The sequence below is a fragment of the Bos javanicus genome, chromosome 25 (genome assembly GCF_032452875.1).
Source record: "Bos javanicus breed banteng chromosome 25, ARS-OSU_banteng_1.0, whole genome shotgun sequence".
Lineage (NCBI taxonomy): Eukaryota > Metazoa > Chordata > Mammalia > Artiodactyla > Bovidae > Bos > Bos javanicus.
Genome location: NC_083892.1, coordinates 36,013,150 through 36,018,653, shown reverse-complemented (window position 1 = coordinate 36,018,653; position 5,504 = coordinate 36,013,150). Strand labels below are relative to the sequence as shown.

The following is a 5,504-nucleotide window of genomic DNA, read 5'->3' as shown; positions in this document are numbered from 1 at the left end:
ACCATCCCTTATTCTGGGAAATTTCTTAAAATTTTTCAGTTATACTTTTCCCTCATTTTTTTTCTTCTCATATTTTTTCATATTTTTAATTTCTAACATCTCTTTCTTGTTCTCTGACTATACTTTTTAAAAAGGCACCCTATTTTTGCTTAATCAGGGTAGTACCTTCTCTTATCAAGGGATATTAATTATGGTGGGTTTTTTTTTTAATCTTCTCTCTACATTGTATCTGTTTCTTTCAAGTTGCTTATTTCTGTTTTTGGTTTGGTTTTTCGATCGTCGGATTCTGGTTTTGTATCTATGCCTTTTGTATAAAAGATTCCCCTCAGAAATACTGGTAGTCCTTAGCAGGGCACTGCAGCGAGTACTAGAAGATGCCTGGCAGCTCTGCGTGACTGGTTGGAGCTTTATGCCTGCAAGGTTCACTGTAGGGTGATCCGGCAGAGCCATTTCCGTGGAGGAACTCCAAAGTTAGTGTCTTTAAGTCAGTTCTCTGGGGCTAGTCATATTTCAGAAAACACTTCTAAGGTATTAGAAGGCTAGGTGTGGGGGTAGGGTTGGTGTCTCAGCATCTTACACCAGCTTCTTTGTTGCTGCTGTTGTTGTACATTCGCTAAGTCCTGCCTGAATCTTCGCAACCTCATGGACTGCAGCATGCCAAGCTCCTGTGTCCTTCACTCTCTCCTAGAGTTTGCTCAAATTCATGTCTCACTTTCCTTAAATCCCTGTATTTTCAATAAAGTACCCTAATCCTCAACTAGGCTTGTATCCCATAGTCCAGAAAACTTCTGTTTTACATTTTCTAAGAATAAACCTCCAATGTTCTTTCCAAGTGGAGAAGGGGCAGTCATCCACCTGTGGGCCCTAAATAGGAAGAGAATTTAGGGAATTTAGAGAATTTAGATCAAATATCTTTTTTAAAAATTGAGGTGAGAGACTTCCCTGGTGGTCCAGTGGCTAAGACTCTCTGCTCCCAATACAGGGGGCCTGGGTTCAATTCCTGGTCAGGGAACTAGATTCCCACATGCCACACCTAAGACCTGGCACTATAAAATTAATTAAATAAATAAAATCAAGGTGATATTCAAATAACGTATAACTATTCATTATAAAGCATACAACTCAGGGGCATTTAGCACATTCACAGTGTCTATTTCGTTCTAAAGCATTTTCATTTCCCCTAAAGAAAGCCTCATAGACAGTCACTCTTCAGTCCCCTCTCCCTCAAACCCAGGCAACTACCAACATACTTTCTGTCTCTATGGATTTATAAGGATTTATCTATTCTGATATATTTCATGTAAATGTAATCATACAACTTGGACCTTTCTGCATCTGAATTCTTTTACTTCAGCGTAATGTTTTTGAGATTCCTCTGCGTTGTTGCAGCATGTTTCAGCACTTCACTCCTTTTTATGGCTGAGCAATATTCCATTGTGTGTCTGTTCCACAATTTCTTTATCCATTCACCCAGTTGTTTCCGCCTTTCGGCTGTTGTGAACAGTGCGGCTATGAACACTGGAGTAAAAGTATTCGTTTGAGTGTGGACTTCCCTGGTAGCTCAGTGGTAAAGAATCCACCTGCCAATACAGGAGACATGGGTTTGATCCCTGGGTCGGGACGATCCACTGGAGAAGGAAATGGCAACCTACTCCAGCATTTTTGCCTGGGAAATCCCATGGACAGCAAAACCGAGAGAGATACAGTCCACGGGGGCGCAAAAGAGTCAGACATGATTTAGCAACTAAACAACAATAACAATTTGAGTACCTGTTTTCAATCATTTTAGGTATATACAGGCATACCTCATTTTACTGCACAGATACTACTTTATTTTTAGAAATGGAAAGTTTGTTTAACCCTGCATTGAGCAAGTCTGCCTGCGTCATTTTTTTTCAACAGCATTTGCTCACTCCACATCTCCATGTCACAGCTTAGTAATTCTCAAAATATGTTAAGCTTTATTATTATTATTATATTTGTTATATTGATCTATGATCAGTGATCTTTGATGTTACTATTGTAATTGTTTTAGGGCACTACAAACTGCACTCATAGAAGACAACAAACTTAAGCAATGAATGTATGTGTTCTGACTTCTCCATCAACTGGCTATTCCCCCACCTTTCTTCCTCTTTTCGGGCCCCTCTATTCCCTAAAACAACAATATTGAAATTAGGCCAATTAATAACCCTACAATGGCCTCTCAGTGTTCAAGTGAAAGAAAGAGTCACATGTCTCTCACTTTAAATCAAAAGCTAAAAAAGATTAAGCTTAATGAGGAAGGCATGCTGAAAGCCAAGACAGACTAAAAGCTAAGTCTCTTGCATCAAACAGCCAAGTTGTAAATGCAAAGGAAAAGTCCTTGAAGGAAATTAAAAGTGCTAGTTCAGTGAGCACACAAATGATAAGAAAGCAAAACAACCTTATTTCTGATACGGAGAAAAATTTATGATCTGCATAGAAGGTCAAACCAGCCACAACATTCCTTTAGCCCAAAGCTTAATTCAGGTGAGCCCATGCACTGCAGCCCACCAGGCTCTTCTGTCCATGGAATTCTCCAGGCAAGAATATTGGAGTGGTTAGCATTCCCTTCTGCAGGGGGTTTTCCTGACCCAGGGATCAAACTCAGGTCTCCTGGACTGGCAGGCAGATTCTTTACCATCTGAGACACCAGGGAAGCCCCAGAGCAAGGCTCAAGTCTCTTCAATTCTGTGAAGGCTGAGAGAGGTGAGGAAACTGTCAAAGAAAAATTTGAAGCTAGCCAAGTTTGGTTAACAAGGTTAATGTGCAAGGTGAAGCAGCAAGTGCTGATGTAGAAGCTGCAGCACGTTATCCAGAAGATCTAGCTAAGATAATGAATGAGGACGGTTACACTAAATAGATTTTCAATGCAGAATAAAACAGTCTTCTATTGGAAGAAGTTGCCATCTAGGACTTTCTAGCTAGAGAGAAGTCAGTGCCTGGCTTCAAAGTTTCAAAGGACAGGCTAACTCTCTTGTCAGGGCCTAAAGCATCTGGAGACTTTAAGTTGAAGCTAGTGTTCATTTACCATTCCAAAAACCCGAAAGCCCTTAAGAATTAAACTAAATCTACTCTGCCTGTGCTCTATAAATGGAACCACAAAGGCTGCATCATAGCACATCTGTTTACAACATAGTTTACTGAATATTTAAGCCCACTGTTGAGAACTAGTGCTCAGGAAAAAAAAAGATTATTTTCAAAATATAAGAGCTCTGATGGAGAAGGATAACAAGATTAATTTGGCGGGGGGGTGAGGGGGACTTCCCTGGTGGTCCAGTGGTTAAGACTCCCCTTTCAATGCAGGGGGCATGGGTTGGATCCCTGGTTGGGGTATGGCTACATGCCATAGGGTGTGGCTGAAAATAAATGAATAAATTAATTTTTTTAAAAAGGTTAATGTTTTCATGCCTGTTAACACAATATCCACTTTGCAGCAAATTAATCAAGGAGCCATTTTGATTTTCAAGTCTTATTCCCCCCCCCCTTTTTTTTTTAAATTTCACTGAAGCAGAGTCGATTTACAATGTTGTGTTAGCTCCAGTGGACAGCACGGTGATGTATACATATAGATACAGAACATATATACATAAAGAATCCTTTTCAGATTCTTTTCCCTTATGTGTATGTGTGTGCACTCAGTCACGTTCAACTCTTTGCAGCCCCATGGACTGTAGCCCACCAGGCTCCTCTGTCCACGGAATTTCCCGTCATAGATTATTACAAACTATTGAGTAGAGCTCCCTGTGCTATACAGTAGGTCCTTGTTGATTATCTATTTTATGTTGTTGTTTAGTTGCTAAGTCATGTCTGACTCTTTGAGACCCCAGGGACTATAGCCCGCCAGGCTTCTCTGCCCATGGGATTTCCCCACCAAGAATACTGGAGTGGGTTGCCACTTCCTTCTCCAGGGGATCTCCCAAGCCCAGGGATCGAATCTGAGTCTTTTGTATTGGCAGGTGGATTCTTTACCTCTGGGCCACCAGAGAGCCCCATACTATTTTACATATAGTAATAAAATCTTATTATTTAGGAAATATGCTTTGTAAGGCTATAGCTGCGAGAGGTAGTGATTCCTCTGATGTATCTGGGCAGCCAATTGAAAACCCTCTGGAAAAGACGCACCATTTTAGATGCCATGAAGAACATTCATGATTCATCAGAAGAGGTCAAAATATCAACATTAAGAGGAGCCTGGGAGTAGTTGACTCCAATTCTCTTAGATGACTTTGAGGGGTTCAAGACTTCAGTGGACGAAGGCCTCCGCCCCCCGGGGCTCAGCGCTGGGCTGTGGCGGGGAAACAGGCGTGGACTGGCTGCACTGGGCCTGGAGCACCAGATAGGAGAGGAGTCATGTCAGAAGAAACAGTGAGCGAATCACAGTTTTCCTGGAAGACAGCAGCACTGAGTGTTCGATCTTCCTCTGTCTTGGGACTATTCTCTCTGCTAGGCCACACAGCCTGCAGGATTCTAGTTCCCCGACCAGGGATTGAACCCAGGCCCTGACAGTGAAAGTGCTGAGTCCTAACTACTGGACTGCCAAGAAATTCTCAATCCTTTTATTTTTAATACCTGCTTCCAATGCAGTTTGCACTCCATTGTAGTAAATAAGTAAAGGCTTTCCCGGTGGCTCAGAGGTAAAGAATCTGGCTGCAGTGCAGGAGCTACAGCAGAGATAGGTTCAACCCCTGAATCAGGAAGATTCCTCTGGAGAAGGGCATGGCAACCCACTCCAGTATTCTTGCATTGAGAATCCCATGGGCAGAGGAGCCTGAGGGGCTACAGTCCATGGGGTCTGCAAAGAGTTGGACACGACTGAAGCAACTTAGCATGCACACGTAGTGAATAAAAAGATACGTATGGAATGCTCGCTTTGGCAGCACATATACTAAAATTGGAGCAATACAGAGTAGATAAGCTATGGCCCCTGCACAAGGATGAAACTCAAATTCGTGAAGTGTTCCATATTTTTAAGTCAGAAAGAAAAACACCAATACAATATATTAACACATATATATGGAATTTAAAAGATGGTAACGATGACCCTATATGCAAGACAGCAAAAGAGACACAGATGTAAAGAACAGTCTTTTGGACTCCGTGGGAGAAAGTGAGGGTGGGATGATTTGAGAGAATAGCATTGAAACATGTATATTATCATATGTGAAACAGATCGCCAGTCAAGGTTTGATGCATAAGACAGGGTGCTCAGGGCTGGTGCACTGGGATGACCCTGAGGGATGGGATGGGGAGGGAGGTGGGAGAGGGGTTCAGGATGGGGAACACATGTACACCCATGGCTGATTCATGTGAATGTATGGCAAAAACCACTACAATATTGTAAAGTAATTAGCTTCCGATTAAAATAAATAAATTAAAAAAATAAAGACTTCCGTGGAGGAAGCAACTGCAGATGTGGTGGAAACAGTAAGAGAACTAGAAGTGGAGCCTGAAGATGATGCAACTTTCATGGATGAGCAGAG

At 41.9% G+C, this 5,504-nt stretch overlaps 1 non-coding gene across 1 annotated transcript; it reads left to right on the top strand.

Annotated features, from left to right (window-relative positions):
* The first annotated feature begins 4,885 nt into the window (after positions 1–4,885).
* LOC133238962 (U6 spliceosomal RNA) lies at positions 4,886–4,993 on the top strand. The gene has a single exon (XR_009733701.1). It is a non-coding gene; the product is annotated as a U6 spliceosomal RNA (small nuclear RNA).
* Positions 4,994–5,504: the final 511 nt, after the last annotated feature.